The sequence below is a fragment of the Orbicella faveolata genome, unplaced genomic scaffold, assembly GCF_042242905.1.
Source record: "Orbicella faveolata isolate gen_17 unplaced genomic scaffold, um_ofav_v1 contig_1, whole genome shotgun sequence".
In the NCBI taxonomy this organism is placed as follows: domain Eukaryota; kingdom Metazoa; phylum Cnidaria; class Anthozoa; order Scleractinia; family Merulinidae; genus Orbicella; species Orbicella faveolata.
The window spans coordinates 19,439,502-19,459,771 of NW_028301536.1; the positions used below are offsets into that span (position 1 = coordinate 19,439,502).

General features: G+C 36.3%; 2 long non-coding RNA genes and 1 pseudogene across 4 annotated transcripts in view; 1 reads left to right on the forward strand and 2 right to left on the reverse strand.

Annotated features, from left to right (window-relative positions):
- LOC110056991 (uncharacterized) lies at positions 1 to 13,414 on the forward strand. 2 transcript variants are annotated; one of them, XR_016208588.1, is made up of 5 exons: positions 1 to 330; positions 2,176 to 2,305; positions 2,408 to 2,480; positions 3,353 to 3,428; positions 7,519 to 13,414. It is a non-coding gene; the product is annotated as an uncharacterized LOC110056991 (long non-coding RNA). The 2 variants fall into 2 exon arrangements; XR_016208589.1 differs by lacking the exon at positions 2,408 to 2,480.
- LOC149118338 (uncharacterized) lies at positions 4,879 to 6,528 on the reverse strand (annotated as a pseudogene).
- LOC149118339 (uncharacterized) overlaps positions 13,349 to 20,270 on the reverse strand; it is a 24,693-nt gene continuing 17,771 nt past the window's right edge. For both annotated transcript variants that reach the window (XR_016208585.1, XR_016208587.1), the window contains one exon: positions 13,349 to 19,833. This is a non-coding gene — a long non-coding RNA (uncharacterized LOC149118339). The remainder of the gene's footprint in view (positions 19,834 to 20,270) is intronic.

Consider the following 20,270-nt stretch of genomic DNA (forward strand, 5'->3'; position numbering starts at 1 on the left):
GAGTCTGCATCTATGGCGCATGCCTGAAATGGTTGCTCCTGGAGCTCTCGGGTAGTTAGGTCATGTATGGGGACATATATTGTACCGAAATATATGTTTCATATCTTAGATTGGCCGCGCGCGTATTAAAAATTCAAAATGGCCGCCACAACACACAAAAAAACGCGCGACAAAGGTAGGTTTTATCTTTTATTCATGTTCTAAACGGATGTGAGAGCTCCCTGTGGGACGGTGGAGACAAGCTTTGACGAATTCTAAGGAAAAGATTGCGGATTCCTGGCGGATTGGTTAAAAGCAAAGGTCTACACAAGCTTTGTTCCGTATTTAAAGGTATTAAGAACCATTTGATATTATCCTTGACTACATGTATATTAACAATAACTCAATGCAGTATCGACGTCGCTCGCTAGAGGTCGTTGCTCGGACCGACCCGTTGTATTTATGAATATTTTATGATTATTTTAATACATTTGCGACGATTGATATGTAGGTGTATAAACAATGGAACGAATGTATGGAATGTATTTAAGGACGGTGCTCACTAAATACAAAGGTTTTTGCGCCAGGTTAGGACTACGTGGAAAAAATAGATCGTTGCAAGGGCTATTAAATTCCACCAGGAAAAATTGGGGTAGCCATGCATTTTTTCGAGAAAACTAACCTTGAATCTCAACTAAAATGCTGACATCAGCATTTTTCTGAAAAAAAAAAGGAAAGGATGTTTTTTCACAGATTTCCTTAGAATCCGCCTTTACATAGAGAAAAGCAAACACATTTATAAAGATCTTAAAACTGTATGGTAAATGGCAACATAAAAGCCATTTTTAGTATGTTTTTAGTTACAAAATCGTTGCAACAGTGCTTTTAGCATCTATTACAGCCTTGCCCTGCTTCAGCTAAAATACAGCCTAAATACCTTTTTCTCACAACCAGAAACTAATCACGTGTTGAATAGGCTTGCCCTTTCCGTTTCACAACATAAAATGTAGGGGTAACCATGCGTTTTTTAAAGTTATTGATTTTTTTTGAAAACTTTTACAGTGCCAGTTATATTTTTTCCTGTCACCTCCCCCGTAAGTAAAACATTTGCATATCTCGCAGTTGTTTTGCATGCGCACTATGCCATCTGCAGATGTTTACAGTTGGATTTCAGTATAATTTTGGGCCGATAGCAGCTAGTTTTTTAGCTGGAAGATGTGAACAGTTAGTGGTTAGTGATATGCTGCTATTCTGGTGTTCCTGATTTAAGTACAGGTTCATTAAACTTGATTTGGTCACAGTAGGAAAATTTTGCTTTCATTTTAGTTGTGTGCTTGGTAACGTTGTTGATTGCGTCAATGTCAACACTAGCAAGCATGTGGCGCTTAAACCATGCCTTGCGTGATGCACAGAATGTGTGCGCACTAACAAAAGTAGGCACCGTCCTTAAGTGTTGTTGCATGAAACTTTGTAAAACCTATGCATTCAGTTTATAAAAATAGGTCCGCAGTGCATACATGTGTGGCTTACAAGTTATACTTGTAATTAGGATAAAATTGAATTATCATGAAAAAATATGAAAGACACTACTAAGATTTTCAACTCAAAAGGTTAGTGATCGATAGTAGAAGGTGAAAATATGACGTATTTTAGAGAATAGGGTGCTATTACAGAGAATCACAAAGTGTGCTTGTGTGTGGCTTCCAATTATTTAGTTTCATCGTACTAGTAGTTATGATAGCTACAACCCTGTATACCACAGATACATGTCTCTCAGTACAATGTATCTGAATATAATGCAGCATAAAAAGTAAAATTGGCACCAATCCAAGATTTCAAGGAGCCAGAATTGACTTGATTACTAGTGCTTACCTCTGGTTTCCGATGCATGAAGTGACTGAGAGTGATACTGCTACCCTACCCCTTGATGGGATGCTAGTCTGCTGCAAGTCTCCCTCCCCACAGAATTTTTTGTCCTCATAACAATTTGTTATTACCCAAATCCTGAAGAATAAACTGGTAAAGAATAGCAATAAAAACCCATCAAAGTATAAACTACAAGAAAATAAAGGAAACTGCTGTTTCTAGCCACCTTAAGTAAGCAGTACTTAGCTGGCATGGTTATTCTTGCTTGTCTGACACTCCACCCAAATGTGAAGTGTCCTACTGTAACCAGTGTGTTCTGTAATTTTCAAGGGAGCTGACAACTGCCATTAGAAGTAAAACCAACATCGCTTTTGGATTTTATCATTCCCTCTTTGAATGGTTCCATCCACTCTATGAGAAGGATCTTGCCAATAACTGTACGACATGGGATTATGTCAAGGTATGCAAAAGTGTATATATTGAAATTATATGTTACCTAATCATGCACAAAGCTATGTTCCCATGAGATAACAACGCAATTCTCTTACTGTTGCTTCATTAGCGCAAGCGAATATTAAAGGCGCTGAACTGGCCGGATGCGAGTTTGTTTTGTTGTGACACCAGTTCGATACGAGGTCAGTCCATTTTTTCTTTCTGGTTTATTTCTCTACTTCTTTCAAAAATCAAAACATCTATTTAAAAAAAACCGTGCTGTCGAAGCTGCTAAAAGTAACCGTTTAAGTTTGCGCCGCGTCAAAATCCACCTTGGAAGGATTTGCTCCAAAAGATGCCACTCAGAAAACTGACTTCATCGTTTAGCAAAACAAAGGTTTGCAAAATGTACGGTCAGTATAAATATGTACGGTGGACTGCAGACTACAGACTTAGGTATGAAACGCAGACTAAGCATTATGGACTGGGTGTAAAACACGGACTCAGATATAAAATGCAGACTGTGGACTAAATGCGGCTTACCGACTGCAGTCCATGTTTTACATAATATATGTATAAACGAGAACAAACCCTCTCCTGTGAAAGTGCTTTGTGATCAATTCATTTGTTTTCGCCCCTACTGGAGGGAGGCCAATTTCACATCTACCTAACAGCTCAGGCACAAAATGCTGTTCACAGAATGTTTGCTTTTTATTGTACCAAACCTACCGAACCTCAAACGCACTCTTTAATCTACAATTACTACTAGTTTTCATTGTAGCAGAAATGCCTGGTCAGTGTCTGACCAGGCTAAGCTTTTACCTGTTAAAACCTCAAATTTACCCGACAACTGCCGTATGACCGACTGTTATTTGCAAACTTGACAGTAACATGTTTTTGATAAGCATTAATTTTGTTTTAATCATTGCCAAAGGTACATTACTTTAAAAAATTTTGGACATTTAATTTTGGGATGCTTTGCTAGAACATAGCTTAGAACATTAGCATAGCTTTTATGGAATTGATCTGCATTACAAGTATGTTCTCATAAAAGAAACACAAATTTTCCTTTCAGGTGATAAAAAGAACAAGCAAATCGTAATTCAAGTTCGTACTTCATCATGCATGTGATGGTGCAGTCCAAGAAGAAAGTATGTACTTTATACTGTACTTTAAATTAATTTTGGATGCTTAAAATTTCTAGGCTCCATTTCCAGCTGTTTTGGGGGTCCGGTTGTTTATCCTCCTCCCAACGAACGGCTGGAGTACTGGTCCGTAGTGCTTGTCTGTGACGTCACATCCGCTTTTTATGCAAATTATCATGTGGGCACCTGCGGGCAGCGTGGGAAAAAAAATGGCAGAGTTTGTTACTCCACAAAAAATTAAACCTGTCAGCAAAGATGTGTTCTATGTGGAAATGTTTTGGATAATTCAAGGAAAAGTGTAAAACTAAAAGAGGAACTTGTTTCAAAGCTACAAAAAACGGTAGCTAGCAAGAATCTCGACTTTGCAACGATTGTCACAAATCACTGGGTAAACAAGTATTTGAGTTAGTCAACATCATTGATCCTGAGCCTGAAGAGCACAATGCAAGAGAACTATCCACTGAAACCAGGAATCACGAGCCAGTGTTATGTCCTCAGCCTGCCTCTGTTGTGAGACCTCTGTACCTAACTAGAGCTTTTCCTTATCGCTATACCATGCAGCCAGGTTCTACCACTCTCGGTAGCATGACTGAATGTCACTAATTCTGTAGAATTTCCAAAGCGAAGAAGCTCCCGTGTGTAGAGTTGACGTAAGAACTCTTTTTTTTTGGCAAAAAAGATACCAAAGTTTAAGGCTGCCAGTTCCTATCCCGACTTCAGTGATCCGACCACAAAGTGAACGAAATTGCTTGTCCTATTCAGGTAGACACATGACGGTAATAAAACTTGTATCCTAGCTCATGGTTTAGTTCTAGCCCTATGTTTTTGAAATTATCGAAAATTGCTATTACAAATAATCAACATTCAAAATCAAGTTGATTTACAAGTAAAGTGAAGCCTTGGAGCCGAGTGGCTCATAGCTGCTGGAGCTTATCCCGGTTTCTGTAGTATGAAGCAGCTAGGAGTATTTCTACTCCCCCTGGACAGGATGCTAGTCCATTGCAGGTCACTCCCCTGCAATTTGTTAGGTTTCCCCAACAATTCGCCAGTGCCCATTTATATTCCTGGGTGGAGAGAGGCACTGTGAGAGTTAAGTGTCTTGCCCAAGAACACAACACAGTGTCCTAGGCCAGGGCTCGAACCCGGACCACTCGCTCCAGGAATGAGCGCAGTAACCTTACCATGAGGCCACCGCATCTCCAGCGATTTACAAGTAGACATCACCCAAAATAACTTTTTTTCTGGCAAAATTGAATACAATTGAGAGACATGCATTTCCTTGGTGGTCCACATCTGTAAATAATGCAGTGTTTCAGCGAAAACTATAAACATGCACAGTAAAGCGGCCAGACATGCATGTAAAACTTATTTGTCGGTTGCTTTGGGTGTGTTTACTAGAACTGATGGTTCAGTGGATAATAACTGGTGAAACTTACAGAGATTTCAGATTTGGTGATTAAAAGTAACCCCTCCCGCTTCCTTGTATGACAGATGAGGACTTGATTTAAGGAAACTAGACAAAAGTACATGTATCACCATTACACTTACATTTCAAAAGTTATGAGGCTTGCAAGGTTTCTCCAAATCCCTTAAATCTGCATCAAAATGCAAACGTAAACCCTCCCTATGGCATTGTTGTGTGTACATTCCTAACTGTCACAACAATACTTGAAATTGGAATAGAGTATTACTACAGTGCACAGGTCAGGTGTGTTTCTTCCTCCCCTGCCATTTTTATGGTGGTATGCTTTAATGTTTCTTGAAGGACCATAATGGATTATGACTTTAACCCCTTGATTATAAACTGTCATTTCATATGTGATTGTCGCTATTGAAATTCTTATGTTGCCATCTGATTTGGCTATTAATCACTAAGAATGTTCTCCTCATTTTGTTTATCAATTCTGGCTGGAATGACGCATCTCCATTATAGACTCTTTGGATCTCCCTATATCATTCAAGACAACTTGTTTCATCTGACATTGAATAATAAATATATAATCAGAGTTAGGGAAAAGGGCCAAGGTGAGGTTTGCATCACCACTGGCATCTTGAACAGAATATACAATGTTCTTTTGATTGGGAATCTGATAAAGAATGACAAACTCTTCCACAGAGCTCTCAAGTTGATTTGTTTGCAAAGAGTGAGATCTTTGATGGTGTAGCTGTTGTTTGTGATGCCGCATGCGTCACCCCGCTAGGGGGGTCTATTCCCCCCCCCCCCCCCCCCGCAGGAAATTTTCAAAAATGGAAGTAGCTAAGACATGTTTTCCTTCATTCTGAACAGAAATGTGATGCTTTAAAAGCAACTGTTTGGATCCCAGAATTTTCTTGTTATTGGACCAATATACTCTTTCTTAACATTCTGACTTACATGTATCTACAAGTCAAATTAACATGTTATAACGCTTGTTCAAGTGAGTACAAACCGAAAAAGGATTAAATTATATCATAAAAGATAGTTTATTATGAAGGAACTTCACTAAAGCAGCAAGAAATCTTAAATGCGTGAGAAATAAAAGTTTCAGCATGAGAGTGTAAGATTGAATTTGTTTGTGTGAGTCTCATGCTCAATGCATGAGACTTGAGAGCTCTGCTTCCATCTCCAAGGCTTAAATCATTTTGTCTTTGGTTTTCTTAGTTACTTTTGTGGTGAACTCAACAAATAAAAGGGGACCCCTTAAACAAGAGAACATATTCAACTTATTGTTGAAAAATATTTGCGGAATGCTTGCTCTCTTTTGTTGGCTGAAACGTCCCGGTACAAACTTAATCAGCTGTCAAGTTTTTGATGAAAAGAATTATTCTTGAAGGACCATTTTTAAAAAGATATCTGTAGTTAATAGAAATTACCTAAAGCTATAAAGAATGCTGAAAGGACTGACTGGTCACATGAAAAAAAAAAAAAAGAATTGTCACATGTAGCTTAACAAACCTTGTTGAACTAAATTGATACTGTATAATACCATAATAGTATAATAGTATATTTTTCCTTTTAACAAATTCAAAATGGCATCCTGCTGTGTTTCCCAAAATTTGTCTCTATGAAAGTGTTCTAAAACACACTTTGTAGCAGAAGAAACTCATCAGCACTGACATCTACCATGTTGGATCGAGGAGTGACAAAACTGACCAATAATAATAATAATAATAATAATAGTAATAATAATAATAATAATAATAATAATAACTATCCCCTAGTGCCCCAGGACCATGGTTTGGTCTCGGCCCTAAGGACTCTAAGCGAACATTACGTGAGGACGATAATAATAATAATAATAATAATAATAATAATAATAATAATAATAATAATAATAATAATACTTTATTCAAATACAGAGTACAAAGAGTATTTGAAAAGGAGGACCATGAGGTTATCCCTATTTAGGTCCCCTAACTAAAATTACAATCTAAAATTTAAAATTTTAAAATATCTATTACGTAAATAATTAACAATTTAAAATTTAAAAATTTGAAATATCTGCTAAGTAAATAATTGAGAGGGAAGCCTGCTTGATTCGAGCAGGCTTGACTGTGATTGGTCCAAAAATATACTGAGTAGACCAGTGATCCAGCCGTAGTGTGGGGCCAGGAACATGGGCTCACAAAACGGCTGGAAATCGAGCCTATAAAATTTCAGACACTTACAAATTTCAGACGGTTATATTTTTAGACATTTTTTTGTCCGAAATTAACATTGTCCAAAATTTTTTGCAAGTAATGTATATGCAAACTATTTAAATTTTATTTTTTTAGATGTCCCCCAGTTCAGAGAATTTTAAGTGGCTCATTTCAAGCTTATTTATTCCTAGGTCAATAGTATTCCATGGAATGATTCAGAATTTGTTATCCCAACAACGAACATCATTGCCTGGCTCAAGGCTAATGTTCTGCTGAAAAAACACTGATTGATTGCTCAAGGAATTAATTTGTTTTGGTGGGGTAGAAATGTTTGGGTAATCCTTTACGAGGTTGTGAAATTCTTAAGACTCTGAAGCAAAATTTTAAGAGAAAAGAATTATTTGCACATTGTTTTTATGCAAGTTCAGCAAACGTCATGTACAAAGTACTCACTAGTTACATATTGGATTTGCAGGCAAGTTGTTAGAGAAATAGATCACAGGATCAAGGACAGTGCACCCAAGAAAGAGGACCCAGGACAGAGGACCAAGGACTTGGAACAGAGAATCAAGGAGCAAGGATAGGACTGAGGACTGAGGACCGACAACTGGGCATCAAGGACAGTGCATGAAAGCAAGCCTTGAATGGCAAACTTTCATAAGTTAAATTTATACTGATATATTAAGGCATATGAAATATTACCAGCAGCAGAGATGGCGCAGTGCACCTTGCCCCGAGGGTTTTTCTCCGGGTTCTCCGGTTTCCCTCACTCCTGAAAAACCAATATTTTGAAATTCCAATTTAACAAAATTGGTAACACATTACTGTGAGCCAACTGATATGAAAAATTCTTTCATTACTGAAGATAAACATTTGTAATACCAATTTATTACTCTCTGTTCATTTCCTAGTTACATGTGCGCATGTGGTTTCACAGTCTCCTTTGCAACTGTTATTTTAGTTAATGAGCAAATTGGGAAGAAGCTTTATCTATTTTCTGTCTTTTTCAAAGATCTCTTTTTTAATCATAGGTAAAGGGAAATTCCCGAGTCAATCAATCAATCAACCAACCAACCAACCAACCAACCAATCAATCAGTCAATCATCAATCAATCAATCAATCAATCAATCAATCAATCAATCAATCAATCAATCAATCAATCAATCAATCAATCAATCAGTCAGTCAGTCAGTCAATCAATCATTTAATCAATCAAAAAATCACTCAATAACTCAATTAATAGTCAAGATAAAAAGCCCAGGATATGCAGCTAACTGAAATGGCAATTACAAACCTTTAAATTTATCTAGTTGCAATTTGGAGATCTTTAACATTGTATTCCAATACCACTTTGATGCACATGTAACTAGTACCGATGTAAACAGAGTATTGAACTGACCAGTGCGGGTGTGTGGGTGTCGTTCATTTGCAAATAAGTGGCTTGCTTGTCACATTTTCCATACAATTCATTATATCAGAGCCGGGAATTATGCCAATAGCAATCATTACTAAAAATTAACTGAAATGCAATTATGGTGAAATCTGTTTTTGTGAATTAAAAGTTTGGTAATTCTTGTTGTATTTTCATGCGTACAGACATAAAACAAAAAAGTGCCGACCTTTTGTTCAAAATTGTCATAGAAAGTAAATTTTCGCAATTATTTGAATTCAGAAACGGACAATGAAATTTCAAAAACCCATGCAGAAAATAAATCAAAATATATTTTAATTAGAAATAATTTATGAAATGCTCTTTAACCAAGAAAAGAAACCTAAACTGAACACTCAATCTGACTCAATGAAAGCAAAACTATTTAGTTCCTAATTAACACATTCTACAGTTCCACATTATAGAGTTTTTAATCACATGCAACAAGACTTTCATATGCATTCCTAGTATATAAAGAACTTATAAGAATATGACTTTAAGTTTTACAAATTCGAAAATGATGAACGAATCATCGAAACATCATCCAAAATTATTATTGCTGATTTTTATTCTTAATTGTTTGTCCAAAGCCTCCGTTACTAGAAAATACAGTCAAAACTTATTTACCATTTTATTTCTTTTTTACACGTGTACAGACATTTTGAGTGCTCATTAAAAATTTGCATGTTGAAATTCTAGGATTCTCTTAAATGCAAAGCTAAAAATATTCCTATAGAGTTCTAGCAACAATTTATTTCAGTTCCTAAAAAGAAATTGAAGTTACACATTTTTGATATTTGTACAGGCAAGTCAGACAGCAGGATATAATCATCACGGTAAATTTGATTTACAGAAGCCACTTATTTGCTCATGAAAACCTAGTTTCTCCTTCTCACAAGATTCCTATTGAGCAGCTTTATGATGAAATCTGTTCACTTCCATTGGTTTTCCGCAGAAATCTTAAATCGAGTTTGGAGTTGAAAAACAATATCTTTTGCCAACATCAACGTAAGAAACCTTTTAAAGTTCTCTTTATTTTTAAGTGTGATTTTGAAAAAATATATATTCGTGTATGTTGTACTTAATATACCGTTGCCAGAATGCTAAGCTATTTGCTTTTCTTGAGAAAATTTTTTCCTGAGTTTACTTTCAAAAATAAAATACATTTTTGTAATCCAAATAAATTTGTTTTGGAAAGTAGCTGCTCAATAGGAAACTTGTATTCAAGAAAAAAATATATATATTTTTGTAGTTTCAACGTGCATCATGCCCTAAAATCATTGGCTAATTCAGTTCTTACTGATCACAATTATTTTCTTTGAGTGAGCAGCATTTTCGTTTTTGTCACCGATTTTTTTTGTTCAGATCAATAGCATGATGGTGCTTGAAACTATAGTATTGTTTTTTATCACCTTTGAACGAAGGAAGCTTCCTAAAACTACCCTTTTGTGATAATGCAAGTAAATTCGATTGGCTGATTAAGAAATTATTAATTGAATGCAATACCAATCTGCTGCTTTTCACAAATTTATTCAATTTATTAAGTTTTACAGAAAATTGTTACTTATTACTCGTTCAGTAGTACAAAAAATTCTGAGCTACGTTTCTCCAAAATAATGGATTTAAAGTATAGTCGATTGTAGGATTAAGAAATTATGAAATCAATGCAATACCAACCTGTAGGATTTCACAAATTTATATAACTAACACGCATTTATTGTCATACAAAATTGTTATTTCTTACTCGATCAGTTTTTAAAAAACGATTTTTTTTCTAAAATAATTTCCTTGCCTCCTTTGTTTAAAGGTGCCACAGCAAGCTCAATAGCACAGAAGTAAACAATTAACTCAGCTTAGAAAACAATACAAATTTTGGTGTCATAATTAGCACATTAGCATTGACACTAACATGTTAAAGATAGGCCAAACGTGGGGATAGTCAGAAGAACAGGGGTGTAGAACAGACCCTTCAGATCTAGTGGGCGTTATTAGTCAGCTATAATATTGGTATCATAGTACATGTATAATAGAGAGAAAACTAACCCCTATGGTTGTTTTCGTTAGGATTTCGATACAGTAGTTTTCAGTAGTTCAAAACCACCTAGGGAATTGGGCTTTTTAATCCTACTTTTCTCCAAAAAGTGTTAACTAAGGCAGATTAAGTATGTCTAAGTATTATTACTACTTGAGCATCTATTCAATAACAGAACTAGTTAGTTAGGGTATAAGTTTTTTTACTGTGCTATTGAGCTTGTTAGTTTTGTTCTTTGTGGATTTGATATTTTCCACTGAACTTACTATATTATTTTCAGGAACTGAGATGGCCCATACACCCGCACTCAACACAAATGGTCAGATTTAAATCTAGCCGATCGATGTCCCTGCAGGGTTGTGGAAACTCTTGCTCTGAGGACGGTGTTTCAGACGTTCCTCTGCAATATTCCAACGGAGAAATCCTGGTGAGTTTATCTGTTCCGCTCATTTTTGATGGAGGCACTTAGACACTTTGATGGTGTGGTCGTTTGCTCTCAAGTGGAGAAGGCATCATGGGGGAAGGTGAGGGTTTACTTTTCATGTCGTTTTGGCTTTACTTGACTAGGTCAGAAAACCACACCTTTATTCCAATTGGCTTGAAAGATGTTTGTTTTCAATCTGTGTTTCTAGAGTTTTTCTGTTGTTGAGGCCATAAAACAGTAGTGCTTTAGTGCACGTCACGAGTAGTACATTTCCAGGATGTTGGGGTTAGTTTTGAACAATGAAGGTCACTGATCTGGCTTGACTGGAATTTCACAAGCGACACTAGATTGAGCTGATAGTCATCTGGGATTCTTCTGGAAGAGCTGATTCTCGTTTAGGGCTTTTCTTAATTAAAAATAATAATTTCCTTTTCGTTTAAATTCTGAAGATAAAAACAAATTAGGTATCGAATAAAAATAAGTAAGTCACAATTTATTAACACTATCAGTCCGCAGTTCAAAGAAAAATTAAGAACATTAACCGCTTAAAATATCAATTAAAATTATCAGTAATTACAACTTTGGCTCTTTTTTTTCTGATTAACTCCAGGAATTAGTTAACCTAAAAGAACTCAAAAGCAGTCTACTACGCTGGCGTTACTTGAGTTGTCACGCAACACTTCTTCCCGGAGTGTTGCGTAACGATGCGAATGACGCCAATGAAGGAGGCGTCTTTTTGAGAAATTTAAATCTTAGCTACTAAACAAATAGTTACATTTTCCGTGATCAAAGTTCAAAGCGTAGGCCAATTGTTCATTTTGAGCTTGCAAAGCATTTAAATAACCTCGTAAAGGTTTTTTGTAACCAAACATATCCATTGTTCGATATGAATTTTGTACGTCTAGGGTTTATCTTGCCTTCTTTAACTTACTTAATGTTGAAGTTGGTATTTAATCTTTCTTTCACTAAACTTTGGCCAATTGCTCATTTTGATTTCCAAAACCTGAGATTTACCGCGGAAACTTTATTTTTTGACTAAGTACATAACTGTAAGCTAATTGTCAATATTGCATTCCAAAACTGTAAATTCAACGTCTAAAACCAAGCATATATTTCGTTTTTTTTTTTAAATTTCGTAGGCCAATAGACCTGTCCCGCATTCCGACAAACAATAGCGCCAAGTCGAGGTCAGGGTGGACAAAAATACAGTAAATGTATGAAAATGTCCACCCCAACCTCGCTCTGGTGCTATTCTTCGTACCTACTGAAGTTGAATGCGGGAAAGGTCTATTGTTCATCCTTACGTCTTAAACAAACTAAACCTAGGAAACGTTTCTCGTCGTTTTTGTCTAATACTTGCTCAACTTCGTTGTTATCCTCGGGGATGCAGCGGCAGTTAATCGTGACGGGACGAAATAAACCGAGCGGTAAAACCTTTCGTCAGGTCGATTTTGCCGCTCGGTTTATGTCGACTCTTCCGTCTAACTGCCCTAAGTTTCCGAGGATCCTTAGTTGTTTAATGTTATTCAAAGCCAAGATTAACAATAACAAAAGCACAAATAAATTTCAAAATTCCACCGTGTTTGCCTTCTTTAAGACGCTTTTAACTGTGAATATTTAGTAAGATTTTTTATGAATATTTAAACTACGATTCTCTCGAAAAATATTTGGATTTTTTTGTACAAATTAGACTCGGTCGATTTTAAATAACTAAAAGTAAATATCATTAGCGAAATTCTAGGTGATGTGAACGGACGAAAATCGCCCATTTGCTTTCGCATTAGTATTTATTTACTTTAGCAAAATACGCTTAAACCTGAAAACAAATTACTAATCTTTCATCGCTTTAACTTTGATCTTATTTAAACATAAGCGAAAATTCCTAAACTTGTATCAGCTCGGACGGTAGAGTTTCAAGTGACGTGTTCTTTTGGTGAAGTTTGTGGGAGGTCAGTCGGCAGGAGGTTTGGTCGGCAAGTCAGATGAATGATTTTTTGCGTTGGATTCTTTTCTTGGCATCCATGGAAATTACTAAACATGACTTGTACTTTAGCGCTCCTGTTTTCCTTGTCCTTCCAACACAGTGCTTGGAACACGTATCCTAAATTTTACTATTTTGGCATTAATCTTTTCGCGCATTACTTACGGATCTGAAAGCTAATAGAAATTCCAATTCAACTGGTGTGGTATTATGACGTAGTTGAGTGAAACCGAGGAGGCATGGGGAGCAAACTCTCACCTCCCTCATTATGCCATCTCCACTTGAGGGCAAACGGCCATATCATTAAAGTGGTCAAGTGTCGACATCAATGATGGCGGCGCAGATAAACAAACCAGGATTTTAAAGTTGGAATATTAATGAGGAACAGAAGAAACACTTCCACTCAGGACAGAGTGAAAACAACCCGACAAGCAGGGACAAGATCGGCTAAATTTTTTATTTTTGTTTTTTTTAACACAATAAAAACGCAAAAAAAGAGAAAAAGAGACTGTGTGTTGTCGTTTTTACCACCAGTCCATCATAACTAACCAGGTAAACACTTGTGTCCATGACTAAGTCCTGATATACAGTGTAATCTGTCACGCAACTTGTCCCGCAATCTTCTCGAAAACGGCGTGACAAGTTAATGAAACATCTAGCCGTGTAACACAACGCGTAAAGGACAAAACGTTTGCAAAACAAGTCGCTTCAACGGTTACAGAAAGTAGAACTAAGTTCCAACATTCTCTAACCGCTGTAACAACTGTTTGGCGTAAATTCTGTTCGTTACACGGTATGATAAACGACCCAATGTTTCATACAACGCACTTGTCACGCCGCCATCGAAAACATCACGAGATAAGTTGCGTAAGAGATTACAATGAATAAGAGGACCACAAACCAAGTTCTGCTTTAAAGAAAACCACTACTTAAAAAAATGTCTGCCATAAAACTCTCATATTTGCGAGTTGCAAACTGTACTTAGTTGCCTGGCCCAGAGGTCGAATAAATTGGCCCTTCCCTATTCACACTTTGCGTAGAACGTTTTTAGGCAAGCGTGACCTAAGTCTTTGCATGTCACGCTATAATTTGGCTACAGAAATCTAGACAATTCACAGGCATAAAAATGCGTAATATCATTAACTCCAATTAGGCTGTCCTAATTTAATGGAAGCACGGGCGATTGAAAATCCCATCGAATTTGCGAGATGTGCACCTGTAACTCACTATAGCTACTTGAAACTAAACAAACCGCGCGCTATTTTTTTCAAAACGTGCGAAACGCGACAATGAATTTTTTGCCCGATAGTGACGTCAAAAGCGTTGGTCCCGAGAAAAAAATAATCCGGAAAAGCCATTTTCCAAACTGAGCAACTTAGTACATTTTGTGCCTCACAAATACAGCAATGAAATGAGGTATTAAACACAAAGACGCACTATAAACAGGATTACAAAAACAACGACTGGATAATTTAATGCAACTTCAAATTGTGATAGTAAATTTCCAATAATATAGAATTTTGCAATATTTCAAGACAATTAATTTTGTAAAATATGAATTAAAGATTAAAATAGTATCCAACTTTGGAGACGGCTACATCCTCAAGGAAATTAAAGGCATGTTTTTAACTTTTTTTGTAATTGTAGATTTTCAAATAATTTTAAGAAGTTTTAAGTATTTCAAGAAAATATTTTTTACGGGAATTACAAATTAAATTGTATCCAAGTTTAGTGACGGCTAAATCCTCAAGAAAATTAAGCGCCTTTTTAAAATTTTTCTCTGTAAGTGTAAATTCATAATAAAGAATTTCGCACTATCTCAAGAGAATCTGTAAATATGACTTCGAGATTATATTGTATCGAAATGTAGAGACAGCTATATCCTCAAGTAGTGCGTCTTTGAGGTTCTGAGAGCTTTATTACATACATTGCATTTCAGCAGTGATTTCCTTGTACCCTCATATCACTAACTTTACAATGGCCCATATTGTTTTGCAAGAGACTTCACTTAAAACACAACCCAAATGGGGTGTAATTATTTTCACGGATTTTCCGCGAGTTCTAGACCATAAAACAACCAAGACTTCATAGCCTAATTCAAAGGGATTAATAAATAGAACAGGTGATTGAAATTTATTTTGTACGTATCACTTCAGCAAAAGTTCAAACAAAGTTACAGTTTAGTTTCAAAAACGAATAAAATATCTGAATCACACAGTGAAATCCCAGTTTTGATTTCTAAATTCATCAATAACGCATTGTAATAAATCTGCATAGTCAAAGTAATTGGAGTTTGGCAGATATGAAAATTAAATCTTTTTGAAGACTCCAAACGTTTCTGAACTCCATAAAAAAAACAACGATAAAACCACTGAATCACCATTTTCATTTTCTACTGATCAATAATTCGTTTTGATAAAGCCTCACTGACAGTGATTGGAATTCAGTAGAAATCGAAACTAAATCTCTGTGATTGAATGGATACACAATTGACATTTCGGAACTTGAAAACACTCGTCCCCCTGCCCTGTAGAACTTTCGAATACCAAAGTACAGTTACTATTTTTTTTGTACTTCATCGACAATTCATTTTAACACTTGCACATTGCACTTAACTGTGATTAACCGATTGAACAAAGCAAAATATTTCAAACTTTTTCATTGCCATCCGTCATATTTTCCAAGTATTTTGCAGATTTGGATAACTTGCAAAATGTATTGTTTTCAAACTCATGCTGAAGGGATAAGTGTTAATAAATAAACTGAATGGTGAAGTCATATTTGTAACAATGGGCCACTGTACAGTAACTACAAATACCACAGACATGCATAACCAAACAGAGGTCAAAAAAAAACTAACACACATCGCAAACAATAACATGCATTCTAAATAAATTAGTTGAAAGTGGATAACACCTCGGAGAAGAATGTAAATAATACTGTGAATAAACATAAACAAAGAATTCTTCAAAAAAGATTACAGGCAAGCCATAGAATTTGTAAAACAGCTTTTCAGAGAGTAATAATATTACTCAATAATTTTATTCTAGTTGTCAACTGTAACAACCACTGCTAACCCAACATGTTTTGAAAAGGAGTCTTCAATTTAGTAGTTACCCAACTATCTAATTGCCAAATTATATTCACTGTCTTAACAATATTAATTTATCAAGACACTGTGGCCACAACAGGAGAGTTTTTGTTCAGCATGTCAATAAAAATTCATTGGAATACAAAATGAAGTCTCTTGTTGTTTGTTGTTTTGAAATGGTTGAAGGAGATGGTCACTCCAAAAAATGTAAATAAAAGTATATTTTTTGTCAATGCTAATAAAAAACCCGCATTAAGTTTAGCCACTCACGGCCGTTTCAGCCTCTAAAGTGCAGGTTTTCCTTATGAAATTCGTCTTCAAGGAAGCCCAAAATTTGACATCATTGCCGCCATTTTGAACAGTACTCAGCAGCCAGGCTGCATTTCCGTTGCATCATTCCGTCCAAGAGATTCTGTCCAAATGGCTTCCGACAACCCTTTTAACTACCACTCTGGGTTATGGCTGCTCTTGAGCCATATTATTTGGAGCCAAACATGTTCCAGGCTTTGAAATGATAGCATTGAAGATAGTGAAGTGGGTAATCGCTTGGAAAAATACATTTTGATGCAAGTCAGTTGCAGGTTTTTCTCCTTCCCGCCAATTTCAAGTCGGACAGAATGACGTCACATAAACAACCTGGCTGCCAAGTACAGTTTCAAAATGATGGCCTCTGAAGTCACTTCTTTCAAGACAAATTTCTTCAAGATAGCAGGTACTTCAGAGGCTGAAACTTTGGTGAATGGAAAAACCTTTTGGAGTGACCTTTTTTAAGTTGAAAAAAATCCCTTGACTTCTGATGCTGAGTTTCATTTTTTACTAGCTAGAAAGGATTTTACTAGCTAGAAAGGAAATTTTGGAAAAAAATTTTCTTTCAAATTGAACTGCAGAAATATTTGAAAATATACATGCACATGTAGAACAAGTATGAATGAAATGATAAGTCATCTACATTCAGAAGTGTTCTCATTCTCCTGAAAAATTACTGTATTTCCTCAGCTGGCCCCTTCCCTCTGTAAAGAGTCCAACCTGCCCATTTAGTTTTACTTGTTGTTCAGTACCCCTATCAGGGATAAAAGCAGAATCATACCCTCCATCCTCCCCTCCCCCCCAAAAAAATATTCTTTCCATCTCTGTGTCAAAGATTTATTGATCAATCCATGGAATTCCTTCTTCACAACCTGCCTTAAGGTTTATCTGCAACACTTCTGTTCAACTATAAGAAATTGAAGTTTTGAAGTTTTTTTTTCTGAAGGCAAGACAACATCCAATGTACATACCCCCAGGTGTACTTTGTTACATGTACCTATGAACTGGCAAGATTGCCATGTTGTAGTATGCTTCTTCCCTCCCCCTAATTACTCCTATGTCATTCTATTTTTGATTCTAATGATCTAAATGGCAGGGTGTTGTCTAGAATGTGACACCAATCAGGGGTACACGTACGCGTATATACCACATTATCACAGAACAATCTCTTCCACTGATCCTCAGGCTCATCTGTATAAGGACACCAACCCAACCCCTGGTCCAGTACAATTTTTCAACAATGATGAAAAATTACCGTTTGCTTGAATTTTTTGGAAGGGCAAAAGGAAGGGGTGGTGAATGGTCCTTCAAAAACTCTGGGTCTTGCAAAATTTTAGTTGAATTTCATGGGTCTCACAGTCTTGTTTTTTTAGCGGTTATGTGCGTCTTGCAGTCTCGATTTTTATATGAAGCTCTCTCTCTCGGAGTCTCAACTTTTCGCAAGGTTAAGGGTTTTGAAGTTCCAATGCGTTTGTTTGTTTTAATAAATGACATCTTTTTGTCACTTGATATTGAATTTCAATAAAGCAACTTTCAAATTTCCAAGAAAAAGTTAATCCTAACTTCTGCCAAATTGTCTGAATTCCACAAAAAGCTACAAAACTTACCGCAATGTCATTTTGGCGCCAAAAAACAGTTATTTTGTGCTAGGATATCCTAACATAGTGTGTTATAGTTGAATTTCCAGTTTCAGCATGTTCACAAAGGCTGGCTAAAAGGCTAAAAGGGGAATCAAGAAGCCACACACAACCCACGATAGCTCATGATGAAACCCACGAAGTCGAAGAACTTATCTGTTGTCCCCTGTGGAACTGTGTAAAGGCACAAGTATTTACATTCTCGCTCATTCTTATAGCTCTCATCTAAATCTGGGGCTCGAATTTCTGAGTCCCTCGCGCTCGCACTCAAAACACTTTGAAGTCTCGGTCTCACAATCTAAAAAGTCAATATGTCTCGGGCTTGCAAAGAAAAGCGCTTGTCTCGCTGTCTCGCAAAGTCTTGCATTTACCATTCACCACCCCTAAAGGAAGGGGAGGGGGTGTTTAATGATGAATTTTAGTCAGAATTTCCTTTCAACTCCTTCTATCCAGTATCCCTTATGATTAGCCCCAATCTCTTTCTTTTTCCTCTTTTTATCCAAATGATGGGTGATCATATTACAGTGTAGCAGTGAAACAGCAGCTCAGCTCTCTTTTAACCATAAATTTCTAAGTCCTTCCAGTCAAAAAGGACAGAATTTACTGGTGGTGTCAATGATAAATTTATACAGATCATCTGATTGTTTTGTACAATGCCTGAACTTTAAATTGGAAGTATTGATTATACCGAGTCTCCATTCTAATAAGGAAGTCTTTCCAAATCTCCTTTTCAACCTACAAATTGCAGTTTTGATATTTGATATTACTATTAAGCCCTTCTTCCAAAGAGCTTCCCCTTCTTACATACATGTATGGGTAAAAAATCAGAAGTCCAACAGGGGTTTCAAGGAGGAAATACAGTAAAAATATAAAATATAACCAAATGAAATGTTATCCACTTTAGAACTAATTTACTTACTGAGCCAATGAAAGCATTCTAAATTATTTACATGTCTGTGGTATTTCAAAATTAAAAGCAGAACTTGGTTTACATCAAGGAATGCAATGATCAACTCAAAACTAATCCTTAACCTGGGGAACCCTGGGAAATAATAGTGAATCACAACAAGGGTGGAGAGTGGGGGGGGGGGGGGGGGATTGAGGAATACATTACCGTATGTCCCATTCTGAGGTGCCCAAAGGAACAACAGTACTGTCAAGTCGCTAACCACAAAGAAAAAAATTGGACCAGTATCATTAAGTAGTTTGTCTAGTGTGAAAGCACTGATGCTTTGAGAACCTGTCCAGCAATTATGGAAAGGTAGTAATCAGTGACTGATCAGCTATGGTCTGATTCAACTGGTTTACTTTTGATGAGGTGTTGAGGTTGGTTGAAGAACATCATGTGAGCTCTGCTGAGGTCAAGAAATACCGTAGAGACTACTTACTGTAGGGGCGAGTAGTTGTTGGTATGAGTTGAGTAGTCTGTTCTTAGTTAGTTTGGTGGTCACTTATATAAAATGTGTTACACTATAAGTTTTCATTTGAATGGAGTTAGTCAGTAGTTTGGTCTAGTTATTTTTTTTTCAAAGGTACAGTACAAAAGGGAACCTTCCCATTTTCTCCATTTATTCGCTTTCCCTGATTTTGAAAAACGAAAATTTCCCTGACTATTTTGGATCCTATAATAATAGTGCATTATTTAATTAAAAAAGGAAAAAAAGTGGTGCATTTTAATTCTTTTTTCTGCTATAGAATTTGATGACTTGGGTACCCTTAAGGGATGCCCTTCAGGGATTCCCCTAAAGAAACCAGGTTAAGTTTTGATTTGATCATCGCATAAGAATGTAAGTGTTTACCTGGTCCTGGATTACAAAAAAAAATCATTATTCTAGAATAAGCTTGTGGTTAATATCCTCCTGTCTTGTCCTCAGGTATTTTGTCTTCAGCTGTTCAAAAGAAGAAATAGAAAAATTTAGATACTGTACAAATGTTTAAGGTGTAGTGGCATAACACCAGGTGAAATAGTCCCCCAGATTAAGAAGCCTTTCCAAAGTCCTTGAGTTATGATCTTGAACACAGCACTTTTCTCAAACAGTAACTTACTTCACCAAGGATTATAAATGGATACCAGCAACCTACAGTGGAACCCCGTTAATACGGTCACCAACGGGCCATGAAAATTTGGCTGTATTAACGGGTTGACCATATTAATGGGGTAGGGTCAAATTTCATGACTGGTCTAAATTGAGTGATGTCTTAACAGAAGTAACAGATATTAATATCATAATTGCACTTCTGAACCACTGTTCTTTTATAAACATCCAGAATGCAGATAGAATTTTAAAAAAATTGAAAAATTGAAACTTCAAGCAGTTCATACAAT